At 50.4% G+C, this 26996-nt stretch overlaps 1 protein-coding gene across 1 annotated transcript in view; it reads left to right on the top strand.

The window, feature by feature from the left end:
* ASTN1 (astrotactin 1) overlaps nt 1-26996 on the top strand; it is a gene marked incomplete at its 5' end in the record, with an annotated part of 224136 nt that overhangs the window by 899 nt on the left and 196241 nt on the right. The window lies entirely within an intron of this gene.

The raw sequence follows: 26996 nt of genomic DNA, 5'->3' as shown, positions 1-26996 counted from the left end.
TGCTCCCCCTGCCACAGGCCCTTGGTTTCCTGAATGCAAGGCACAATGTGTCAGTCCCAGTATGCTGCTGCATTTTTATGAGACTTTGCCAGTATCCCCCATTCACATCACCTCCTACATGTAAAGCTCACCCACTGTGTGAAACTGGGGCATCATCTTGATTACAGACACCACGCTCTGAACATCTACATGCACCTCATCTTCTGACCGCAAAACTTACCCATCCATCAGAACTTCAGCATCATCTTTATTACATGCTGCCACTTGCACCTTGCCTCCTGCATGCAAAATATACCCAGGCTGCAAAGCCATAACAGCATCTTCCTTGCACTACTTCCCAATCACAAACATGCAGCCTCCCTTCCTTCCTTAGGCCCAGGATGCCTGTCCACACAGTTCTTCCTACACCCACCCCTGCATGTTGCCTTTTAAAAGATAGGCACAAGGCTTCTATGAGACTTTAATAAATCCCTTCCCCAGTCTGGCACAACTACCCGTGCACCTGCACGCCCCCCCACTGCATCTAGAATTAATACATCAGTCCATTCTGGCAGTGTCTTTGTTCTTACCCTCTTATCCCTGATGCCTCTAAAACATCCATGCACGCTAGACTTCTTGCTTGTGAAATTTGTCCATCCATCCCAGCTGCTGCAACTGTAGGGGGAAGTCATTGTCACATGTTGGGAGTGATGGGGTAAATGCACTCTTGTAGCTTTTACACTGATTGGAATGATGCTCGAAAGAGTTATCAATGTCTCTGAACTCTAATCTTGGGGTGTTGGTCTGAGGCTTCTGTGGTCTGACAGCACCCCTTCTTGCTCATTAATGTGTAGTTTTCCTTTTTCGTGAAAACACTGGTGTTGAGATGGAAATGGTGTGGTAAATGCCTCCTTCACATAATGCTTCTGAATACAGGGTTAGGCAGCTGATTTTGCTCAATAGCTCCTTCACATAGATGCGTTACGCTGCAGGTGCATGAAGGCATTTGTGTCTGTGATGTGTGCGTCTGGGGCCAAGGGAGGCCAAGTCTCTGTGATGTACATGTTGGGTATACACAGCATTCATTGTGTTGGCACTGCTGTATGTGCAGTGTCTCGGAGGAAGCCTGGGTTGGGGCGATGCCAGAAGCCAGAGTACCTTCCCCACCTATGCCTTAACACTCAAAAGCTTTTTCTGTAGGCTGATTCCCCACCACACAAGATCTTGAGTGCAGGGCCCAGGCACAGACACTGGAAGGAGGGGACTGTGTGCTGTGCATCTCTGTCCAATGCTGCTGCCTGCTGCAGAGAGGCCTGATGGGGTTGCCATGGCAACTTGCAGCAGCACCATCCGCCAGTGCTAGCTGGGCCGACAACCACGGACACGCGCGCATGCATTATACCAACACTTGGTGTAACTCCATTGGCTTCAGGGGAGTTGCAGTGTGGGTAGACTGAGTCTGACACACTGTTAGCAAACATCCAGGCACCTTCTTCTTCCCCTTCCAACCCCCCTCTAAGCACTTGCTGACAGGCAGGCACACCAGGAGCCAGCAGTTTATTTTGGCTGTGTGCACGTGGACAGAGCATCTTGAAACTGAATCCTGTTTAATGCATATTCCCAGTCTTTGCAGGTGGCGTGAAATCTTCAGAGCTGGGGGCCAGATGGGGATGTCACCATTCTGCCTTACTCGTGTATTTATTTATTGTAGGGCCTAAGGACTCCAGGCAGCTCACAGGGACCCACACCGCTAGGCACTGTGCAGGCAAGGTCCCTCAAAATCACTCTGCTAGAGAATGCACTGCTGGCTGGTTTGACACTGTGTCTGGGGAATGCACAAATGGGCCCAGCCTGGGGTAGATGTGATGACAACAGAGATAGGTTTGTTTGCTTGTGTCTGTAGTCACAACGGTCTCACTTGCTACAGGCGGCCTAGTGATGGGAGACCAGATCCTGGTGAATTCTCAAACAGAAGAAGGTTTCAAGGAAGGATTGAAAAGAGAGGAAGGAGGCAGCCTTGTGAATTGTGATCAACAGGAAGGGTTTGCCTTGATGTGGCGAGAGAGATGAGAGAAAACGCAGGGGTGCTTGCGGGCAGATGAGGCTGGTGGTGCAGGTCAAGTGATGATGTGGGCAAGGGAACATCTCCATAAGAAATTAGGCATTAGAGCTTCAGGTGGGGTGAGCTGGGGTTGAAGTCAATGGGGCGCTGTGCATTTTTACTACATGAGGACCTGGCCTTAGATTTGACACCTGGAGGGAAGAAATTGTTTCACAGCCCAGAAAGTAGAGACAAGAAGCATTTTTTTTCAATGTAGTTCTGCTCTATCAAGCTTGAGGGAGAGCAGTGGTTGGAAGCAGGAGATTATCCGGGCATTACTTATGCTCCTACATCAGGTTGGCCTGTCCAGGCCCAGGCTGCTTTGCCATGAACAGGGCTTTAGACTGCCAGCTCTGTGTGTGCTGCTTTCTGTGGACAATGTTGAGTACACGAATGGTGCTCAGTACTAAATAGCCCCACATCAGTATTATTGTTTATTGATATGACATAGTTGGCTTTGTTCAGATGATCCCCCTGTCCGTCTGCCAGGGTTTGTGTACTGTGCGTCATCACTTCTAGTCTTCCCTGTGCATGTGGAGCATCGCTGATGGTCAAATCCTGCTCTGTACACTCTGGCCAACTCTTTGCTGTGCCTTGTGTGTACTTTGCCTTGCCTTTTCATTCAGCCCTTGGCCGGTCAGCTCCTAAGAAGCCTGAGGAAGGGGGCTGAGATTAGAACTGGTCTGACATTTCCTAGCCAAGTGTTTCATTTTAATGGAAAATGATTTTTTTTGGATTAAACAGAAGTTTTTTGTAAAAATGTCATTTTTTGTGGAAAGTATTCAAGCTTTAGTTAAAAAAAAAAAACAACCTTTGAAACTCAAAATGTTTCAATGCTTGGCCCCCAGAAGTTAAGATGTTCCTAAGTTTTGAGTTTTTAATGAAAATGTGATATTCTGTACAGGGAGAAACAATCCCTTCTTTGCTACCAAGCGACTTGTGCCCTATCTCACCATAGCTAGCTGTTACCACTGTTAAGGGAGGGAAGGCAGGGTACTGAGGGAGGGTCTTGGATAAAAATGCTGCTTTGTTCCTTTGAGGAGAATGCCATTGGAAATGACTCCTCTGGCCAGCCCATATGTTTTTCCCGGTTACAGTGCGGTTACGGATGTAGAAGCTATTGGGCTTTGAAGTGGGTATACTCCATCAGTTCCCTGTCTTCCCTTCTGGCCAGCTCTGCATGGCCTCAGGAAGAGCTGTTCTGAGTAGGGGTTGAAGGATGCAGAGTTGCTTGGTAAAGGTGACTCACTCCTTGCAAAGCCTAGAAACCTTCCCACTGCTACCAAAAGAGGACAGATGTCAAAGAGAAGAGGTGATAAAATACTGACTAGGTGTGGGAAGAAGAACTGAGGCTAGGTGGAGATGAGCTAGATTTGGGAGAGGAAGAGACTGGGGGTATGAGAAACAGAGAGGAGGAGCATGATGGCATGTCCGGGAGGCTTGAATCAAATCTACCTACCTGCTAGGCAAAGTGGGAATCCTCCTCTGAGGCCTGACGTTAAAGCACCGATCTGACCTCTTTGGCAGGGGAGGAAAGCAGCCGGCTTTTCTGCTCTCCCTGTTCCTTTGGTTCAGTCCAATCAGCTGGTTGGGAAGGGATCCCAGGAGGTCATCTAGTCCAGCCCCCTGCTCAAGGTAGGCAAGCTTGCTGCTCTACCTGGGGGTCTACCTGTCTGAGAGGCTGCAGGCATTGGCAGGGCTGCTCCAGTGCCTTTCCTTTTGTGGGAGGGTGCTGGTCATCAACCAGCTCATCCTGTCTATTATCTGGCACCACTTCTACATCCTGCCTGTGGCCCTGGAGCTCCTGGCCAGTTTCCAGAGATGGGCACTGGGGTTCTTTTGGCTAGGACAGCACTAGGTCTCTGCAGGGGTCCTGAGCCTCCCCTTGCATGAGGGGGGCAGAGCCTTGGCCAGGTCCATACCTTCAAGCTCTGCAGAGGCTCCTTTATGTTGCTGGTAGCCAGGTGGTGTAGTGCCTTCCTCTGCCACCTTCAAGGGTTCTGATCTGACTGGCAGCTCTTCTACCTGAGGGGCCTCCCCATATTAAGATCTGTTCAGGGCCCGGAGGCTGTTGTCTGCCTTCAGGTCCCCAGACAGTTGTTCAGGGTGCAGACCTCCTAGTCAAGACCCTACTGAAAAAACCCGCAGCTGGTGGTGCTGGTGACGGAGGCATCCTGGGTGTGCCAGAGGATGGTACTGGTTAACATCATCTGTATCCAGGACCTCCTGGACTATGCCAGGCAGGGGTAAATAGACCTTTTTGTGCTGGCCCGGCACATGGAGCTGCCCAAACTGTGTGCGCTTAAGTGCCACTTACTCGAGGAGATCAAACCTGCCTTACCAGACACTGCCCTCATGTACATCCTACAGGTCCTGCACAAGGGCAGTCATCTCCCACCAGTATCCCCCAGCAGCCCAGAGCTCATCGTGGGGCCCTGTAACAGGTCGCCCTTCCCAGCGCCATCTTCCAGGTCACCGCGCCTTACATAGGGCACCCTTGGAGTCTTCTTGGAACTCTGCTGTGCCACTCTAATCTCGTCTGCCACGTCTAGATGGAATTAGTATGTGAGTGGGAGACTGCCGATTATATTGGATATGTTGGGGTCTCTCCTAGGATGGTCTGACCCCTTTTTCTCTAGCAAGGCCTCTCCATCCAAACCCACCAAACAGGGTTAGACTCGAGGCTCTAGCTCTTCCTTCCAGTGCCTGGAGGCTCTTGGCCCCCTTCTCTGCTCTCTTCTGAGGCACGGTACCCCCTGGCCTGGAGGCACGCGTGCCGGCCCCACAGCCAAAGGGGTCGCAAGTTCAAAACACAGGCGTAACCCCACCTGTCAACACAACAGAAAGAAATATACACTTGCACCCCCCCAGATGCTCCAGGCCTCCCTGGCCTTTTTGAGATCGTCCCAAAACGGTGCCCTTACTGGCACTCAGGCTCTCTGCAGCCCTGTCTCTCTCTGTGCCTCACTGGCGCTGGGCTGTGCCCCCCAAAGTTGCACCCTCACTGGCGCCGGGGTCTGTGCCCCCAAAAGTTGCACCCTCACTGGCACTGGGGATCCCATTCTGGAGTAGGTCCCCAAAATGAGGCCTCCTCCAACCCCTAATAACCTCACCCCAAACCACCAGTCTTATTCCATAACCAAAAGAAAATAAATAAATAGTCCTGTCCATGGGCAATACCTGCCACCCAAAAAATGGGAATAAGGAAAGTGGTATGTCAGCTTACAGTTGCAGGGTTCGTGTTTCAGCTCCCCACCATCAGCTCCAGTCCTTGCTGCAGTGTGGCTGTCACAGGGGCTTCCGTAGCTTCCCCCTTCCTGCTGTGGACCGCTGACCAAACTTCTTCCTGGACCTCTCAGGGGCACTGCTTCCCCTACAGCGGGCCCCCCCCTTACTGCTATTCAACCCAGGGTTTTTATAGTCCTGTCTCTTCTGGTCAGCTGACTATCCGTCCCAGTTCAGCAGTTAACCCCTTCCTCCCCAGCCCTCTGTGCCCAGAAGGTTCTGGCCTTGTAGGGGTGCACCTTCTTCCTCGTGACAGGGTTAGGGTTCCCTGTCACACACCCCCCTCTCTTCTCTTTCGTCTGGGGTCTTGCGTTTCCTCTCGAGCCCCCTTCCTCTTCATATTGTCTAGATAAAAAATCGTCACTCACATTTTTGGTCCCCGGACAATGCTCAACTTCAAAGCAGTACGGTTGGAGACTGAGGGCCCATCTCATCAGCCTCGCATTATCAGTCTTCATACTCTGAAACCATCACAGCGTGGCGTGATCTGTAATCAATGTAAGCTTCCGCCCTAACAGGTAGTATCGCAACATTTCTCTAGCCCATTTGATTGCTAAACATTCTTTTTCTATTGTTGCATAATTCTTCTCTGGGGGATGTAATTTTCTGCTAATATATGATATTGGATGTTGCTCTCCTTTCTCCATTTGGACCAACACAGCCCCAGTAGCACAGTTGGAGGCATCTGTTAACACCATAAATGGTTTGTTGAAGTCTGGCATATACAGTAACGGCTGTGTACACAGTGCTTCCCTCACCTTTGAAAATGCTGTTTCTGCTTCTGGTGTCCATCTTTGTTTGGGGCTGTTGCCTTTACCATGTCAGTTAAAGGCACCACTAAGTCTCCAAAATGGGGGATGAACTTCCTGTAATAATTCGCCATTCCCAAAAAGGCCCTCACTTGTCTCTTTGTCCATGGAGTTTGATACTTCTTTATTGCCTCTACCTTGTCCAACAGTGGTCGCACCTTCCCACTTCCTACCTGGAACCCAAGGTACCGGGTTTCTTCTTTACCAATCGTACGTTTTCTTGGGTTTGCGGTTAATCCCTCCTTCCTTAGGTCCTGCAATACTGCCCGTAGAGCTGTTAAATATCCTGGCCAGTCTGTCATATACACGATAATATCGTCTATATATGCTGCAGCGTAACCCCCATGCGGCGCCAGGACTCTCTCCATCAGCTGTTGGAATGTCGCCGCTGCTCTGTGCAATCCAAATGGCATACGTTGGAATTGAAATAGGCCCCAGGGTGTGGCAAAGGCTGTTTTTTCTTGGTCTTCAGGTGCCAATGGGACTTGCCAGTAGCCTTTCGTCAGATCCAACATGAATATATAGCTAGCTTGTCCTATATTCTCCACCTTTTCATCCACCTTCGGCATGGGATAAGCATTGAACTTGACCACCGCGTTCACCTTCCGGAAATCAATACAGAGCCTAATTTTTCCATCAGGTTTTGGCATGGCCACAATAGGACTGCACCACTTGTTTTGGGACTCTTATATTATCCCTTTTTCTAACATCATCCCCAGTTCTTCTTTTATCAGGCCTTGGAGTTGTTGTGGGATTCGCCTCCAGTTCTCATGTATTACCTGGCCTGGAGGGGTCCTTATTCGATGCATCACACCCCGTGCCTCCCTGGGGACTTCTCGAAACACATCTTCATATTCCCTCACTAGTTCCCTTGCCTGCCGTCTCTGCTTTTCTGAGAGTCAGGGGGCCAACTCCACTTCACTACCCTGTTCTCCTTCCATCAAGGAGGGTCCTAGTTCCGATTCATCTGGTTGGAGGGCCAAGTACAGGCATTCTCGTTCTTGCCACGGCTTCAGCATATTGATGTGGTATATCTGTTTCTTCTTCTGCTTGTCTGGTTGGCATACTTTGTAATCTACAGCCCCTATTTGCTGTGTTATTTCATAAGGGCCTTGCCATCGCACTAGCAGTTTACTCTCTTGATCCGGAAAGAGCACCAGTACGCGGTCCCCTATTTCAAACTCTCTCTCTCGAGCCCCTCGGTTGTAATGGGTTGCTTGCCGCTCTTGGGCCTCCCTCAGATTTTCTAACGCTTCCTTCCGTACTGACTCTAGGTGCTCCCTCAGTTGTATTATGTACTGAACTATATTCTGGTCTTTACTTCGTTGCTCTTCCCAGCTTTCCTTAACCAACACCAGAACTCCTTTTGGTTGTCGTCCGTATAACAGTTCAAAAGGGGGAAAACCTGTTGAGGCCTGCGGTGCCTCTCTTATTGCGAACAACAAAGTTGGTATCATCTGGTCCCACTTTTGGGGACTCTCTACTACAAATTTTTTTAGCGTTTGTTTCAATGTCCTGTTGAATTGCTCCACTAATCCATCAGTTTGGGGATGGTATACTGCTGTCCTTAGGTGTTTGATTCCCAGTGTTTTAGTCACCCCCTCGAACACACAAGATGTTAACTGACCAAGAGACTAACTCTACAATTCTCCAGGGAGCCCCACTCTGGAAAATATCTTTAATAATTCTTCTACCACCTTGGGGGTAGACACTGTCTGCATAGGCACTGCCTCTGGATATCTGGTCGCATAGTCTATTAGGACCAAAATAAATTGGTGTCCTGCACTGCTTTTTGGTAGTGGCCCCACAATATCCATGGCCACCCGTTCAAATGGTACTTCCACCAATGACAGTGGTACTAATGGGGCTCTTGGAGGATGACTGGGGTTCACTTTTTGGCATACAGGGCAGGAAGCACAGTATCTGGCCACTTCCTGTATTAACCCTGGCCAAAAGAATCTCCCCCTAATACGAGCCTCGGTCTTGTCTCGCCCCAAATGTCCACCCATAGGGAGTTCGTGTGCTACTTTCAGTAGGGCCTTTCGATATCACTGAGGCACCAGTAATTGCTCTACTTCCCCTTCTCCATGTTTGTTTCGTTCCACTCTATATAGCAAATCATTTTTCACCTCAAACCTTGGCGTGGTCTGCATCAACTCAGGTCTTAGCACTTCCCCATTCTGCTGGGCTAGGTGTTCTTGGAAGCCATATCGAAACCCTTCTTCTCTGTTCTGTTCTAGTCGGAAATGTTCATCCTCCCACAGATGTGTTACGTCTACCCCCTGTTCTGCTTCTTCTTCTGTTAGGAGAAGTCCTGGCTCCCCGGCGAAGGCCTCTGCTGTAAAATCTTTCCCCAGGACCCTCATGGACCTCACGGTTTTGCACCCCCTTCTCTTTGTCCCAAGTGGTCTCCCACTGGGACCTTCTACCCCTGAATTCTCCTCCAAAGCCTTCCCCCTAGTGGGACTAGGGTAGCACTTTGGGGTACCTCCATTTTTCCTCGCCTCTTCTAAAATGAATGCCTGAACTATAACTGCCAGGAGCTCTGGCCAGTCACATCCTAGTATCATTGGGTAGGGTAAGTGCTCCAACACTCCAACCTTCATTCGGCGTACTTTCCTACCCACTTGCATGTTGACCCACACCCGGTCCGTTCTTTGTGCCTCCCTGCACAAACATTGAATGGGGACTCGGTCTGCCCTTTCTCTGTCTCCTCTTGGTAAAACGTCTCTCCGCACTATCCTGTAGGATGAACCAGAATCCAACATCGCCTGGACTTCCTGTCCCTCAATCCTAACGTCTGTAGTCAGTGCCGGTCGTTCCTCTCTTGGTTCAGAGTAAACCCTTGTACCATACCCACAAATGCCCGTGGAGGAAGCTGGTTCTTTCGGCATGTCCTTCACCACCTTCTCTATCAATGCCTGTTGTCTTTCTGCTGGTTCCAACCCCAGATGTTGTTCCTTTAAAATCCAAAATAGGGTTCTGTTCTGCCATTCCCATCTTCTTCTTGGACCCAAGGGTTCTTTCTATCATTTGGGTCAACCATCGTCCCAAGGTACCCATGACCATTTGGAGTTTCCCGGCCAATGCACCACTCCTTCACCACCTTCTCTATCAATGCCTGTTGTCTTTCTGCTGGTTCCAACCCCAGATGTTGTTCCTTTAAAATCCAAAATAGGGTTCTGTTCTGCCATTCCCATCTTCTTCTTGGACCCAAGGGTTCTTTCTATCATTTGGGTCAACCATCGTCCCAAGGTACCCATGACCATTTGGAGTTTCCCGGCCAATGCACCACTGTAACAGGTAGCCCTCCCCAGCGCCATCTTCTGGGTCATCTGCGCCTTATGTGGGGTGCCCTTGAAGTCCTCTTGGCCCTCTGCTGTCCCGCTCTAATCTCACCTGCCACATCTTGATGGAATTAGTATGCGAGCGGGAGACTGCCGATTATATTGGGTATGTTGGGGTCTCTCGTAGGATGGTCTGACCCCTTTTTCTCTAGCTAGGCCTCTCCATCCAAACCCACCAAACAGGGTTAGACTCCGAGGCTCTAGCTCTTCCTTCCAGTGCCTGGAGGCTCTTGGCCTCCTTTTCTGCTCCCTTCTTGGGCACCCCCTGGCCCAGAGGCATGCATGCTGGCCCCACAGCCAAAGGGGTCACAAGTTCAAAACCCAGGTGTGACCCCACCTGTCCCCACAATAGAAAAAATATACACTTGCACCCCGCCAGGTGCTCCAGGCCTCCCTGGCCTTTTTGAGATCATCCCAAAACGGTGCCCTTACTGGCAATCGGGCTCTCCGCAGCCCTGTTTCTCTCTGTGCCTCACTGGCACTGGTCTATGCCCCCCAAAGTTGCGCCCTCACTGTCGCCGGGGTCTGTGCCCCCCAAAGTTGTGCCCTCATTGGCACCAGGGTCTGTGCCCTCACTGGCACTGGGGATCCCACTCTGGAGTAGGTCCCCAAAATGAGGCTGCCTCCAACCCCTAATAGCATCACCCGAAACCAATGATCTTATTCCATAACCAAAAGAAAACCAATAAACAGTCCCATCCATGGGCAATACCTGCCACCCAAAAAATGGGAATAAGGAAAGCGGTATGTCAGCTTACAGTTGCAGGGTTCGTGTTTCAGCTCCCCACCATCAGCTCCAGTCTTTGCTGCAGTGTGGCTGTCGTCTCTCCAGGGCTTCTATAGTTCCCCTCTTCCTGGCTTTGGACTTCCCACCGAGTTTCTCCCTGGAGCTCTGAGATGCACTCCTTCCCCCTTAGCTACTGGCCCCCTTACTGCCATTCAACCCAGGGTTTTTATAGTCCTGTCTCTTCTGGTCAGCTGACTATCCGTCCCAGTTCAGCAGTTAACCCCTTCCTCCCCAGCCCTCTGTGCCCAGAAGGTTCTGGCCTTGTAGGGGTGCACCTTCTTCCTTGTGACAGGGTTAGGGTTCCCTATCACAGGCCCCTACCTCAGCAGGCTCCATGGCACTCCCCACCTCATCACCTCAGCAGGCTGGGGGATACAAGACAGATCTGCTTCCAAACAGCTCATTGCTACCAGCTGTACATGCTCATGTTCCACACTCTTCGCCATCCCATCTTCACTTCTTACCCAGGCAGTAAGTGATGGGGCAACCTTGGTGAGGGCAAGGGTCCCCAATGGACTAGCCTGTATTCCACCCTCATCCTATGACCCACTGGAGACCTCAGCCGACAGCTCCTGCACAAAGCCGTCAACAGAGGCACATATTTAGCAAATTTCACAGACTCAAGTGATACCTACCCCTCCTGTGAGCAGAAGGAGACCCTGGCTCAGTTCTATGTCTAGTGCACCAGCTTGCATCCCTTCTACCACCTCCTCAAGGACCTCTTGTTAGGGTTCTGGCTGCACTACTCCCTGCACCTTTTTGTTTATGCGCTCCCCATCCATGGCCCCACCAAGTCCCAGGACCTCCTGGTCAACCTCCTCCTGGCCCTCCCTAAGCTGGTCATGTACGAGGAAGGAGACTTTGGTCAGGAGGGTGCACAGTGCCTTGAGTGTTGTCTTCCTGTCCCTTACTGTTCATGTCTCTGGGGAGAGTTTCACTGGGTGGCATCCACTGGCTCCCTGGACTCCTTCAAGAGCCAGCAGGCACTGGCCAGTGTGATCTGCTCAGTGTCCCTCCTTGGAGCAGTCATTTTAGGGATCCTGGTTTTCTCTTTTTAAAAATCCCAAATTCTCAGATAAAAAAGCCCTATTTCTCTGATTAAAAAACCCCAAATCAGCATTTTTCCATGATTAAAATGAAACACCACCATATATATATTTGTTGAACATGATGTTTTATTGATATATTTACAATCTTAAAGCAATTTGGAAGTTTACTAGTGCCTCAATCATTATAATAAAATAAATTCTAAATACCTATATATTTTGGCATTTGGTTTTGTTTTTTTTAACATGGAAAATCAGAGCTCTCTTTGCCCCCTTTGCTCACCAAGATGCAAGTCCAGCTGCGGCTGTGCCCCTCTGCTGCTTTGTGACCCTGAGCAGCCCTGATATGCTGGTGCTCTGCCCCTGGTCCTGCCGGTGCCCCTCACACCTGACCCACAGCCCCTAGCCCTGCCGGGGCCCCTCACTCCCAACCCCCTGCCCTCTACCCCCAGGCCTCCAGTGTGTGAGGAAGAGGGTGGGTGTGTGGGGAAGGGGTGGGGGCCACAGGCAATGTATGAGAGTGTGAGGGGGCATGTGCCCCCCCCCCAAGATTTCTGTACCCACAGTGGGGTGTGAGGCTGCAGCTGGCACCAGAGGAGCTGCCTCTGTGGCCCAGCAGGCAGCACCTGGCACAAGAGGGAGCACTGTACTGCCATGGCCGTCAAACTGAGGTGCCCTAAATTTCATAGACATTAGGGCTGGAAAGGACCTTGCAAGATCATCAGGTCCAGCCCCCTGCCCAAGCAGCAGGAAGTCAGCTGAGGTCAGATCATCCCAGAAAGATAAGCATCCAGTCGTGTCTTAAAACGTCAGTGCCCTCTGCCTGCCTGGCAGCAATGGGGGACACAGTTGTGCACTGCCACTGCTACTGTGCCTCTCCTTGGCAGTCGTGGCAGCATGGCATTCCCTCCCATACCAGGTCCCACCCACAGGGCCATGGAGGCAGCTCCTTTGGAGCTGGTCTGGACTGGCTGTAGCCCTACACTCCCTTCCCCCGCTGTGGGCACAGAAATCTCCGGGGGGGGGGAGGGGCACATGCCTCCTATGCCCTGTTGCCTGTCCCCCCTAGTGCCCCCCCCAACATGTCGCCTGTGTCCCCCCTGTCCCTTCCCTGACCCCATAAACTTACCTGGAGGGAGCTGCAGGAGCTTCTCTCCACCAGTGCCTGGCTGCCACATGCATATGCGCACATGTGGAGCTCTGCCAGCCTGCAAGGTGGAAATCCACATTTTTCTCTATTAAAGGAGAAAAAAATCTGTGTCTTTCCGTGTTTTTCCACAGCGAGCGGAAAACATGCACCCTTGGTCATTATGAACCTTTGGCCCCCACTCCCATTCATGTTTTCACTTCAGCTGCCCCATGTATTCAGTTGCAGTGTCCCCAGTAGCCTCCCTAATTAAGGGAGCCCTAAAATTCTCTTGGTGGGCCTAAGCCCACTGAACAGTGGCACAACAAATAGGCCTGCTCAAGGCAGGATCATCCCTGGCTAAAGCTTCACAGCCAAGTATCTCTCTAACCTTTTCTTGAAACGTCCAAGGGTGGAGATTTTACGGCCTCTCCGGGTAGCCTGTTCCAATGTGTAACCACCCTTATAGTGAGGAAATTCTTCCTAATCTTCAACCTAAATTTGCCTTGTCACAATTAAGACTGTTACTTCTTTCTCCTGTCTTCTGTGGTCACAAATAGTCTATCTCCATTCTCTCTGTATGACTACCCTTCAGATACTTAAGGAGTTATCAAATCCCCCCTTAGTCTTCTCTTCTCCAGACTAAATAATCTGGCTTTCCTCATAAATCATGTTTCCTAGACCTAATGATTCTTGCACTCTATTTGGCACTAGTGAGACTTCTTTTGGAGTACTGTGTCCAGTTTTAGGCCTGTGCTTCAAGAGAAGTGGGCACAAATTAGAAAGAGTTGCTTTCTCTTTTTAATCTTTTTCTTTCTCTTTTTAACTCTTTTTAATTTGTGCCCATTTCTCTTGAAGTATGGGCCTAAAACTGGACGCAGTACTCCAGGGGAGGCCTCACTAGGGCAAAATAGAGCGCAAGAATTACTTCCCTTCCCTTGCAAGTGCTCCTATTCATACAGCCCAGTATGCTATTGACTTTTGTTATGCAACGGGTGCACACTTTTAGTCATATTTAGCATATTATGGTTTACTGTAGCCCATGAGTTATAGTGTGGACACGTGACACATACACTGGTATATTCTTTTATTTCCCCAGAGTAAATGTGGGATAGACATCCTATATGCAGACTTTACTGGTGTAAGTCACTCCAATCCAATATAAATTTACCCTTTGGAAAGTCAGGAGTAGTTATGCACCACTGTAAATTACACTTGTGTGCAGTTTGTCCATCTGTAACTTTTTATTCCATTTCATTTTGGGGTATCTGTTTGTTCAATTCAGACTATTGTCTGCCTGGTGCAAAGGGCTGTAATAGCATCTTCGACAGGTGGTCACCTCTATAGAGATGGTCATCTGTTTATGGGTGTAATTTCCAGTAGTGTATGGACTGATGTAAACTACACTTGTGTTGATTTATGGTGTTTCTGTATTGTTGCACCGAGTATTGGGTAAATCTCTATAGCCTGCATAATGCATGATTTCCAAATGGCTGATTCTTAAAGCTTCCTCCTGGCCTTAAAATCTAAGAAATCTACAAAACACAGTGTATGATGTGAAATATTCCTTCCTTGTTTTTGATGAAGAGTAATCTGGGCAGCTAGATGGCTATAGCTTAACTCTCCTTTCTTTACATGTGTCTGTGATGTAAGGAGGGTGAGATGGGGGTGAGTGATGTTGTGATACATTGGACTGTGTACAGGAGGATTCGCTGTCTCTGTGACGGCCCTTCTTACTGTGTACCAGGATTGAAAATGACATTAGTCTGAGCTCCGCTACTTGCCTTATTCAATCTTCTGTCAAGTGCCAAAACCCCACTTGCTAAGCCAAGAGATGAATGACCCTTCCTAAGCTTTCAAGTACTTGGAGCTCTGAGAGACAGGCTGGTAAAATCCTGCTGGAATTGATGTGGGTTTGGGAGAGAAGATGGTAATCTGACTGACACAATTTTTAAGGTACCATGACCTTTAAAGTTGGGAATGCTTTGAAGGGAAGAATGAAGTTGGGGACCTCTAAATTCTTCGAGTCCCCATCTCCACTAGTGACTGGAGGTAAAAGACATTAAGGGTGTCAGATCTTTAACCTGGCACTTACTAAGTGCACTTAAAAGGCAAGCAGACACACCTTCAAGCCGTTTAGAATGTGTTAAGTGTCCTTGTGGAGTTGCAAAGTTGTTCTCTCAGGCAAGGTTATTTCCTAACACTACCAAGTTTAATACATCACAACATTCCAATGATTTGCAACCCTTGGAAGTGAGCTGGGGGTAAGGCCTGAACTTTTAGTACACCCTGCATAATGATAAAAAGCTGATCCTGTGAGTGCTGAAGCAGGGAGATGGCTAGAACACCACAGCAAGCATCTTGCTCCGAACGGGGACAATTGCAGCATATGGCATAAGTCTTGAGGGGGCTTTTGCCAGGGGAACAGCATGACAAAATGATTGTAGATGTATTCAGGGGTAGAACCAAGTGTTCTGTGCTATACACACCAGCCACCTATGTTGAAAGCCCTTGGCCTCAAGTCCTTGTGGCAATCCAGCCTTGCCCTAGAAGGTCTGGTAAACCTTCCCTCACCTGTTCCTGCCTGTACTGTAGTGCATTCAGACCTCAGATGGGTAGCATTGGCTGCAAGTACAGGTAGTCTGTCAACAGCAACCCAACTTCTCTGCAGCCTGTAAAGAGATGAACCCAGAAGCAGACAAGCAGTGGGCAGATTGTTTCCTAAAAGGACTTCACTTGAGGGACAGCAACACAGTGAATATAGCTGTGGTAAAGGCCGCAAGGTATAATAATGATGGAGAAGGGTGGCTCATATAACTTAGGCTGATTGAGGATGTCTGTCAAGATTGTCACTAATATCAGTGTAGACCAATGCTTCTCAACCTTTCTAGACTCAAGGCAACCTTCTGAAAATGCAAGTTCTTAGTTTTCACTTGTTTGTTTTTGACTACAGAAGAAGAATAGAGCAATTCTGCTGCAAAGGATTCAGAAAGAACGCAATGGGTCAGAATGCTTTTAGCACTATGAATTCTTGCTGAAATCTCCTGGTTTATCTTGTGAATCATGTTTGCACATCTAGCAGTGCTAGTATTGTGGCACCGTTGAAAGGATTTCAAGGCACCCCAGGGTGCCTGCAACACCCAGGTTGAGAATCACTGGCATAGACAGATCCCAGGAGAGTCCGTACAGTTTGTTAGTGCTGAATACCCAGAGAGCCATGAATTCCCATCTTGGGTTACTGCATACTAACTTTCTGATTTGGAGAAACCCTTTACCCTTAGACCCAGCACTGGAGCCTAGGTATAGTGGAGAGAGACTGTCTCTGAAACAGCCAGGATTGTAAAGCTATGTAGGTCAGAGTACACCCAGCGTTGCAGTATACTTGACACAGGGATCCATTTTGGTCCCTTCTGAGCATTGCAGCTAATGCTGAACAAGTCGGCTCGTTATTAGGTGATGGTTGTTGAAGAACATTCATTACTCCTGTGTACTGCACTGACTGCCAGTGTTGGTACTGATTTGTAGAGCATTATTCACATCCAGGGTCCTGGCTGTTTCAGGGATGGCCTTTCCTGGCCTGCCCCCAAGAGTTGCTGTCATGTGGTACCCCCTATTCTGGAGTGGTAAGCAGCACTCATGGACAGGTTTCTTCAGATCTGGAACTTGCTACCCACTTCAGTTTGCTAGAACCTGGATCAGGGAACTCTATAACCGCTTCCTATCAGCTCAAGCTTTCACAGGGGAGGAGAACCACTTTCCCTCACAGGGGTTACATCCAAACTTTCAAGGTGCTCTTGCTGGGACTCGCAAGGCCCGTTAGAGTTTTTCTTACAAGGGAGTTTTTTCTGTGCTTTTTGATGTGCAATTGTCTGAGCTGTTAAAAATCTTTAAGAGCCTAGAGAGCATGCTGAGTCTGGTAATAGCCTAGTAAGTGAGGGGGTTGGTTCTCTGAGGTTAGTGGTTAGAAGTCTGTGTCTTTGGGAGCAGAGGATCCTCTGTGGGAATCATCTCTTGAGGAATGCCAAGGCACAGCTGGATTGGGATGCTTCTTTCTTTTAAGAGTATTACACCAGGGCCTTAGTGCAGTGCCAGGAGATGCTTTCCTGCAAGCATGCTATTGTTCAGCTGATATGTAAAGCTGAGGGCCTGGTTACCTGTAAACTCACATGGTTCTTACAGTGTAAGCCAATAGGCCATGGCTTCAGTGGATGTAAATCGGTGTAGGTCCAGCCTGGAGATCTGACACAAAGTTATTACCAGTGCCTTGGTCCAGTTCCAGATGGGGTCATTAGGATTCTGCCTCCCTAAATTCTCTTATTAGGTTCAGTTAGATAAAATCATCTGCCTCTTCTCCTAACCTGTTGCCCAGTGTGACTGTGAGCTGGTAACAGCAGCTCCACTCTGGTCTACAGGTAGTTCTGATGTAGTGATGGGTATAGAGGTCCTTGTATATCCCTTACTTATCTCACATATAGACAGAATGGCTGAAGAACTGCAATGTATTTGTGACATACTCCTCTTTAGTTTAATTTGTGATGAGCACGTGGAGAGTGATCGTAAGTTATTACAGTTGTCACAAGTATTTGTGATACCATTTATTCTGTGGCATGCTTAGAAGTGAGCTGTGTTTGTAGAGAGGAGTAGGGAGAAGCTCATGTTAGATTAATGTGGTAGAGTCAGTCCAGTGGGAAATATTTTAGGCATTAATTAGAAGAGGGTGTGTGTGTGTGTGCACGCGTGTCCACATCTGTGCACTCTGCTAGAATGTAAATCTATTCCTATATATAGTGTTGGAATGGTGTTGTATCCATGATGGTCCAGGACATATGAGAGTGGCGAGGAGATTTTGACAAAGCTTTTGGGTACAAGGGGAGGAAGAATATCGTGTCCCCTTGTTTGTCTGTATCTCTCCCAGCTATGCTGTGGGTCCAATTAAAGATACCACCCACAAGAATTGTTGTTTTTATAAAGTAATTGTCTCTCATGCCAACTTGGAAATGCCACTCATTTAGCTTCTTGGATGGGAGGCTGTAGTTTTGAGATGAAGGGTTTCTGCAGCAGAGCTGTGTGAAATTCCTCAGAGTTGTTTTGCCGGGGTCAGGGCAACATTTTATTTTGGTTCTCATCTCCCTGGATTTGCAGCCCTTGAGCTTCCCTTTGAGCTAAAGGTTCAAAAAAGCCTGAAAATTTAAAAGCAAAGTGCCTTCAAAACTGATGAGTTTGCAGGAAGATCATGGAAAACTCTGAGCTATTAGAGGAGAGAGGGGAAGGGAAGGGAAGGGAAAGGAGAGAGCCTGGTTTGAGGGAAAGAATTAGGAGGGTAGCTACAGCTTGGAGAGAGAGGGCAAATATCCTGTATGTTCAGCTGCGAGGCAGAAGGGGTGCTGCCCTTCCAGTGTGGTAAAGGAACTGAGAGCTGTGGTGGGAGGGATTTGTTGCATCTGCGATGATTTCACTTGGCACCCTGCTTACTGCTTATTCCTGTGACCTGGCGAGCAATATGGAGATGCCAACATCACCAGAATAGCCCCTGGTGTTCAGAGCAGATAGCCTGGGGATGTAGCCTCTCTCCTGAACAGAGGGAGCTGCATGGATATATGTGGCCTACAGAACTTTTGGGGTCCACGTGACTGATGCATATGATGCTGCTCCCCTTCCGTTCATCTCTGGATAACTCAGATGCTGCAGCACCAGAGGAGGAGGGCATTGTTATAGCCTCAGGCTATGATTCAGGAGGTGCATATTCAATGCCTGAGGCAAGTAATTCATGTTGTATCTATGCTGTTATTTAGGGTCAATCTTGATGGTTTCTCTCACCTGGTCCACACCATATGAGCTGTGCCCCCCTCCATGTTATCTTGTGGCAGCTGTAAGCAAAGCGTTGAGACAGACTGATTCCTGGAAGAACGGTGCTTGTGGAACAGTAGGCTTTCTGCTTCTCAGGCTTCTTCCTCCTTGGAGTCAGGATATCAACTTCTTATTTCTCCTTATATGCCCGGCTCTAGAGTCAGACCTATTTGTTATACAGCCTAGGCTTACCAGGAAACTACAAGCCTCTCTCAGTGGTTAGAGTGGGGCCACTAAGTGTATAACAGCTCGATTCTTGGGACAAAGGATGATAGAACAGGGAAGAGGCATGCATGTCAGAGGTTAATAGCTCGTGTGCCAAAGGCAGATACTATGCAGAGAATGCTGGCTAGCAAAAGGAAGTACATTGCAGATGGGCTGGAAAATAGGAACAGGGAATAGTGGGATCATTTTGGGCAGACCCATGATTGTGGCTTGCAAAACCTGGGTGAGATCTGAATGTACCCTGCAAGATGGGGCAAGTAAGTGGGGGAAAGTTTGACCCCAGCATCTGATGCCCATTAGAGCTTCTAGGGCTAGGCTACACTGCCACTGGGGTTGGGCTAAGGAATATGTAATGTAGACGGTTGACAGGTTTGGACAGAAGAGTGGTTCTCACAGTGGCCCTAAGTGTCAGGATAGACATACATGCAGGGTTAGGTGATTTTTTCAAAAGGCATTTAAGCACCTAACTTTCATTGACATCCATGGGAGTTGGGCTTCTAAATGCCTTTAAAAATCTGGGATGCCTGTGCATAAGCACGGAGGCTGCTCCAACACTCTGTAATTACAGTGTGTTGGAGCAGATGCGATTAATTGAGTCTGCTGGAGCATGGTAATTACTGCGCTCCAGCAGCCTCCCACATCTCATGTATCAGAGTCCCTGTGCTTCAATTTGGTGGCAGAGGCACGTGAAATAAAGCTCATTGAATGAGCTTTAGTTCAAGTGCCCTGCCACCATTTTGAAGCACAGGGATGCTGACACACGAGACGCTGCAGTGATTTAATTAGAATGGCTCTCAGAGCGAATCTAATTAAAGTGCTGCCCCCTCCCCTATCCCTGGAGCGCATGTAAAAGTGCCCCATTCTTAGACTCTCTGGTTCTCAGCTTCCCACCTGTAAAACGAGGGAAATGATGCTTCCTTCTTCTCCCCCTGTCTGTCTTGTTTGTTCAGACTGTAAACTCTTTGGGGCTGTCTCTGCTGAAGCTAATGCTATCAGGCCCTAGTCTCAGCCAGGGCTTCAAGGAGCTGCTGTAATAGAAATGCTAATACTAATGGCTAGTGAATGGCCATGTGTGTATGTTAGAGTGCAATCAGAGTCTCCCATGCTGCCAGCACACTAAAAACTGTCACTCAACCTTGTTGCCAGCTGCTTATTTTCCCAATTTATCCTGCGCGCCTGTCACCATCCACTTGCTGCTTGTACAACAGAAGATGCATTTAGAAGCATTCATCACAGGAGTGACCGAGGTGAATATCCGGGAGGCTAGGATACTTGAGGCAGCTGAGCTGGGCCCTTCACAACTATTCCAGGGGCCCAGTTCTGGGCACCCACATTCTCAAGGGAAATTTAAAAATCTCCTAAAATATTTAGGAATCACTAAGTTAGCTATTCTGTAAGGAAAGGCAGTCCTGTGGTTTGGAGCCTGGGCTGGGATTCAGGACGTCACATTTCTACTCTTGACTCTCACACAGACTCCCTATATTAGGAGCAGCCAGTTATTTTGGGCAGTGGGCCACTTACTGAGTTTTGGCAAGCTCTCAAGGGCTGCATGGGTAGCTCCACCCCTTGGCAGGGGCCCCGCCCCCTGGCCACCATCTTGGGACCAGAAGTCCTGCTCCTAACCTCTGACCTTTGCCACCAGAAGTCCCTTTCCTTGCCCCTGGGAGTACTTCTTTTGGGAAGAGGGTTTGCCATCTTAGAACAGGAAAGAAAACCAAGTTATACACTAAAAATCAAATGCCCATCATAATATATTTTAATTTAATTACAAAATATATTGTTGTCCTGATTTGTGTGTGTTTGTGCTGTATATGTAGAAGTGATTACATAATAGCTCAAAATGCAGTCTTACTCTTGTATATTGTGTGGGGTGTGCAGGAGTGTGGGAGGTATGGGTGGGCGGGCATGGGGTTTGTGGGGAGCTGTGGGTGTGTGTGTGTGGATGTGGGTGGGTGGATATGGGGGTTTGTGTGGCTGTGTGTGGGTATGGTATTTGTGGGGTGTATGATTGTGTGTGGGGGGTGGTATGGCTGTGGGATTTGCAGGAAGAGTTTGAGGGTATGTGGGGTGTGCTTGGGAGGCCCCCCCCGCACACGACCCCCCTGAGCTGGTCAGCACCTGCCCCAACCCTGCAACAGCCCAGAGCCTGAGTGCCCTGCAGTGCCTCCCCGCCACCCCCAACAGTGCGAAGCCTCAGCATGCCCTTTGCCTGCTCTGCACCGCCCTGCTGTGGCGTGTCCTGCCGTCCCTGGGCATGCAGTGGCCACGGCAGGGACCAGCATGTGCAGCTGTGACCCTGCATGCCCCATGCTGGCTCCAGGCTTGCCCATCAGGGCTGAGCAGCAGCAGCAGCTGGGCAGAAACTGCTGCTCAGCACAGGGGAAAGCAGTCCCTCCCCCTTGCTGCAGCCGGGCAGATTTTGCTGCAGCCGCCCGGAGCCCATGCCGCACCTGGCTACCATGTGGCTCCTTCACCGCTGCCTCTGGGCTGCCCAGCATGGCAGCAGTGACAGTGTGAAGCAATTGCAGGGAAGCTCACAGGCAGTGGTGAAGGAGCCACAGGGCAGCTGGGTGTGGCATGGGCTCTAGGTGGCTGTAGTAAAAACTGCCTGGCGGTGGTGAGGGGGAGGGGCCTCTTTCCCCCACACCGAGCCGCAGTTTCTGCCTGCCACGGCTGCTACTCAGCCCCAACGGGTGAGCCTGGAGCCGGCACTGAGGCCCAGGCTGAGCAGCCGCAGCCTGGGACAAACTGCTGCTCAGCGTGGGGGGAAAGCAGCCCCTCCTCCTCCCACTGCTGGTGCTTCCTGATGCAGCTGCTCGGAGCCCATGTGGGGCTGTCCTGCATGTGCTCTGTGCTGCCCCCGCTGCCCCACGGGGCAGTGCAGAGGCAGCGGTGACGCGGTGGAGCAGCCCCGTGTGGCTCCAAGCTGCTGCACCAGGAAGCGCTGGCCACAGGAAGGGGAAGGGGCCACTTTCCCCCCATGCTGAGCAGCAGTTTGTCCCCTGCCACCACTGCTCATCCCAGACAGGCAAGCGCGGGGCATGTGGGATTGGGGCTGCCGCTGGTCCCTGCCTGTACTGCGGGGCTGGGGCGGGGGGGACTGGGAGTGAGCAGGTGCGTGGGAGCGCACCAGCAGCTGGGCCAGTGCTCTAGGGCCAGCACCAGTGGGGCCCAGAGCAGGGCGGCAGGAGCGTGGGGTCCTGGCCGGCAAGGGCTCTACGGAGCCGGGCCAACTCCCTTCTCCCCTTGCTGGCGCGGCCCAGCCCAGTTCCATAGACCTCTGCCAGCTCAGGCCCCGCCACCGCTGGCCCCAGGACACCAGCACAGGCCCTGCGCTCTCGCATGCCCACTCACTTGCACTCCCTGCTCCCCACACCCCACTGCTGCTTTACCCACATTCCTGCCCACCCACTGGCCACTTCTGTACCACGTGGCTCCTGGCTGCATGGCTGGACTGTGGGACTCAGCAGGAGTCGAGCTGGCCCGGCCCTGAGGACTGCGGTGTTCATCCGTGGTCCTTCCCGTGGTCTCGTGCGAAGGCTGAAGAGATCTAGGTCTCTCAATCTCTTCTAGTAGGGCCTTGCCTGCAGGCGTCTGACTATACAAGTGGCCTCCTCTGAACCCTCTCAAGATTCTCCTCATTCCTCTTGAAGTGCGGTGCCCAAAACCTGACGCAGTACCCCAACTGTGGCCAGACCAGTGCCGCATGGAAGGGAAGCATCACCTCCCTGGACCTGTTCGTCATGCATCTGCTAATGACTGCTATCAACTATGACTCCAAGATCCCTTTCTGCTGCTGTGTTGCTGAGAAGGTCATCCCCCAGCCTGTAAGTGTGTTGGTGGTTCTTTTTGCCCAGATGCAGCACTGTGCACTTGTGTTTCTTGAACTGCATCCTATTTCATTCTGCCCATTTTTCCAACCTGTCCAGATCCACCTGGATCCATTCCCTACTCTCTGGTGTGTTAACTTTGCCCCATAATTTGGTATCATCTGCGAACTTGGACAGGGTGCTCTCCATGCCCTTGTTCAAGTCACTGATGAAGACACTGAATAGCACTGGACCAAGGACCGAGCCTTGCAGGACTCCACTGCCCACATCTTTCCAGGTCAATATCAACCTGGCCACCACCACTTTCTGGGTGCAACCCCTAAGCCAATTTGCCCCCCACCTGACCGTGTAATCATCTACATCACAGCCTGTCAGTTTTATTTATGAGAACAAAATGAGATACTGTATCAAAAGCCTTCTTAAAGTTTAGTTTAGGTAGATGAACGACATCTACCTCAATTCCAGGGTCTAAGCATTTTGTGATGTGGTCATAAAAAGAAACAAGGTTAGTCAGGCAGGATCTACCTGCAATGAATCCATTCTGATTTCCTTTCAGCATTGTTTCCCCCGCTGGGCTCCCACAAATGTCATATTTAATGATTTTTTTCAGTTTTCCCAAGGATAGAGGTGAGGCTAACTGGCCTAGTTTCCTGGTTCTTCCCTGCTCCCCTCCTTGAAAATAGGGACCACACTGGCCCTTTTCTAGTCCTCTGGGATACCTGACCGGAGTACCATGAGTGCTGAAACAGCCATACCAGCGGCTTTGCTATGACACTGGCCAATTCCTTTAGCACCCTTGGATGAAGTTAATCTGGGCCCACTGATTTGAACACATCCAGCCCCTCCAAGTGCCCCTTCACTAAGTCTGTGCTAATAGTTGGTGGGCTGGTGTCCCTGCTGTGTCTATCTGTGATCCAATTGAGAGATTTGTCTTGGTCTGTGTCTAGGAATACAGATGCAAAAACTCATTGAAGAGCTCAGCTTTGTCCCCCCACCTCTGTCACCAATTGCCCTAGTTTGTCCTGTAGGAGTCCAATGCTACCTTGCACCTTCCTTTTGCTCCCTGTGTACCTGAAGAAGGACTTTTTGTTGTCCTTAATTTTTGTCACCAAGTTCTAATCCTGCTTTGGGAATCTTAACAGATTCCCTGCAAGTGCAAGCCAGGGAGGTATGCTTCTCCTTGGTAGCTACCCCCTATTTCCACAGCCTGTATACCTCTTTCTTTGCCCCTAGGCTTTCTTGGACTTCCCTGTTCAGCCAAGAGGGCTTCTTGGCCCCTTTGCCCCCTTTTATGTGCAATGGGATTGTCTCCTTCTGCGCCCGTAGGATCACTTCTTTGAAGAATGACCACCCTTCCTGGACCCCCATTTCGCCAATGCTCTTGAAGTTTAATGCCTCACTAACTAATCTCCTGAGCACACTGAAGTTAGCCTTTCTGAAGTCTAGCACTTCATCCGGGTTAGTTTACCCACCCTTCGCCGGATAGTGAATTCAATCAATCGATGGTCACTATACCCTAGGTTACCTTGTACCTCCAGATTACCCACCAGGTCATCCCCTGTAGCTAACACCAAGGTGTTTCCCGTAGTGGGATCGTATACCTCCTGCATTAGGTGGAGGTCCTGTAGGCAGGTTAAGAACCTACGTGAGTGGTTAGATTTGGCTGACCGTACCTCCCAGCAGATGTCAGGGTAGTTTAGGTCACCCATGACAACCATATCTCTCGGCCGTACGGCCTCTGAGAGCTGTCCGGAGAATTCCAGGTCTAGCTCATCCTCCTGGTGTGGCGGTCTATAGTAGACCCCCACTACCAAGTCCCTTTCCCCCCAACCCCCTTGTATCCTCATCCATAGTACCTCAGTTTGGCCCTCCTCCGATCCCATCTTGATTATAGAGGATGTATATTGTTCCTTAATATAGAGCAGAGCTTTCCAAACTTTTCATGTTGGTGACACACTTTTTAGACATGCATCATTTCGCGACACAGTAATTCAGTTCCGGGGGAGGGGCCAAGGGAAGCAGACGCGAGTAAGGGAGCTCCGCGGTGCCCTTCCGCAAAATTTTCTGCATTTCGCGCGACACACCTACACACTGCCGCCGACACACTAATGTGTCGCGGCACACAGTTTGGAAAGCTCTGATATAGAGAGTAACACTCCCTGCTTTTTCTCCACTCTGTCCTGTCTGTACAACCTGTAACCCTCAATGCTGCTGGGCAGCGAGCCACATGGCACTGTGCCACGCCGCTTTCAAAGGCTGCAGTGAAGCGCAGAGCAGGCAGGGCCCAGCTTGCCTCACAGCTGCAGCTGACCCTTGCCCCATGCAATGATCGGGGGGGAGGGGAGGGGGGGAGCATTTGCCTTGGCTCCCTGGCACTGCAACTCTGCAGGAGCCACCGGACTCCACTTTTACCATGACCCGGCCCGGTCGGGGCTCCATTCACCGTGAATGGGGCCCAGACCGGGCCGGGTTGTAGGGCAGTCAGAGCCCAGTGGCTCGTCCAGGGCCATGGTGCATTGGAGCCAAGGGGCTGGGGGAACATGCCACCCCTCCCCTGGCTCCCCTGCAGTGTGTGCAGCAGTGGGAACTGCCGGACTCCAATTGTCCCGTGACCTGGCCTGGCTGGGACCCCATTCTCTGTGAATGGGGACCCAGCTGGGCCGGGTCATGGGACAATCCCCACAGTACAGCAGGGAGCGGGGCAGGGGCAGGGGCGGGGGTGAATGATTTGGTCCTGCCCCTACCCGGCTCCCTCCTGCACTGTGGGGGTCTCGATCTCTCTTCCCACCCCCAAGCCCAGAAACTAAAGGAGGAAAAGAAACCTTACCTATTAGCCTGCTGTGCTGGGCTGGCTACGAGCCTAGCGCGCCCCTCCCTCCTGCTGCAGCAGCCTGTGGCTGGGTTGCCCTGGCATGTGGGGGGGCTGAGCCCTGTTAGCGCTCCCCTTCCCCCAGCAGCCAATTGCCGCTGCTGGCACTTCTCTTGGGGGGGCATGGCCAATCTCAGGGGGTGCACATGTACCCGCATGCCCCACCTATGTGTCACCAATGTCTCCTACTATTTTATCTGTCCAATCTATCATATTTAATCACACACTATGCATGTATTTTTTTTACAAATGTTAGCTACTAGAAATGGGGGATGCGTGTCTTGAGTGAAGAAATGGGGCCACAGGCGATGCAGGGGGGCACAGTTATGCAGCTGCATCCCACCCACTTCAATTCTTCTACTCCTGAGGCCTGATTGAGGTTGTACCAGAACTCAGCTGCCTGACCATCTTCCCAGGTCTAATGGGAAGACAGCTGCAATTCCAGAGTCTGCTGAGTGCTCAAACTTGTTGGGGCTTAGCTTCCCAGCCCTGCTTCTCAAGGTAGGTGTGCAGTCAGCAGTGCCTTCTGTGTCCTACAGGTAGGGGATTAACAGAACAGCCACATGTTTTTGCTCCCCTCCTCCCCCGCCCCCCAAATTCAGCTGCTTGTGTTTTCCCTGTGAACATGTATACCACTGTTTTCAAGGAAAAATCTTTTTTTTCTCCCCCCACCTTCGCTCCATCTTCTGAAAGCAAGGTCCATGTCTTATTTGGGTACATGTGGTATGCAGTCATTCAGATATAATAAATTTGAATGTGAGCTCCTCAGGGAAGAGGCTGTGTTTTACTCTATATGTACAGTGGTTAGCATAATAGGGCCTGGATCTGTTCTAATGGTGTTAAAAGCTCCTGTGGTACAATACGCTACATCTGTTAGTGTGACCTGTGCTTTCTGAGCGTGGTGTGCTGTCCCCCACTAGTGGTGGCTTGGCCTGCAAAGCTGGGCCACGTCATTCAGATCATGGGGCTGGAAGGGACCTTCAGAAGTCATTTAGTCCAACTCTCCGCCAAAGACTGGATCATCCATATCCATATCATCCTATACAAATCCATTGTCTAACCTAGCTAAAAACGCATATGGGAATGTCTCCTAGCTAAAAAGGAGGTGTACACCCAATGAAAGGGAGGGGCCATCACCAAGAAGGACTATACCCCGGTTGCTCGGGGCTGCAGGGGGGTGGTCAGGAAGGCCAAGGCAGAGATGGAACTGGGACTAGCTACCCGGATCAAGGACAACAAGAAGTCCTTTTTTAAATACATAGGGGGCAAAAAGAAGGTACCGAGTAACGTGGGGCCTCTGCAGGACACACTAGGAAATCTGGTTGTCGCACCAGACAGCAAAGCTAACCTATTTAACAATTTCTTTGCCTCCATTTTTCTGAGCAGGGACTGGGTCGCCCCCCTCCCCCCCCACACCAGGACCCCCGTAGGCCCCACAGGAGGTGCACCCAGGCCTAGGGTCAGTGAGGACCTAGTCAGGGAACTTCTGGAGGGACTGGACGTGTTCAAATCAGCAGGTCTAGACAATCTCCACCCCAGAGTGCTGAGGGAATTAGCAGATGTCATTGCGGGATTCCTGCCACGGCTTTATGAGCACTCGTGGTGCTCTGGTGAGGTGCCAGAGGACTGGAAAAGGGCCAATGTGGTTCCTATTTTCAAAGAAGAGAGGAAGGAGGACCCAGGAAACTATAGGCCTGTTAGTCTTACCTCGGTCCTGGGTAAGCTTTTTGAGAGAATTATCCTGG

The sequence above is a fragment of the Alligator sinensis genome, unplaced genomic scaffold (assembly GCF_000455745.1).
Source record: "Alligator sinensis unplaced genomic scaffold, ASM45574v1 scaffold899_1, whole genome shotgun sequence".
Lineage (NCBI taxonomy): Eukaryota > Metazoa > Chordata > Crocodylia > Alligatoridae > Alligator > Alligator sinensis.
Note: the sequence above shows the minus strand (reverse complement) of the source record. Positions and strands in the feature narration are given on the sequence as shown.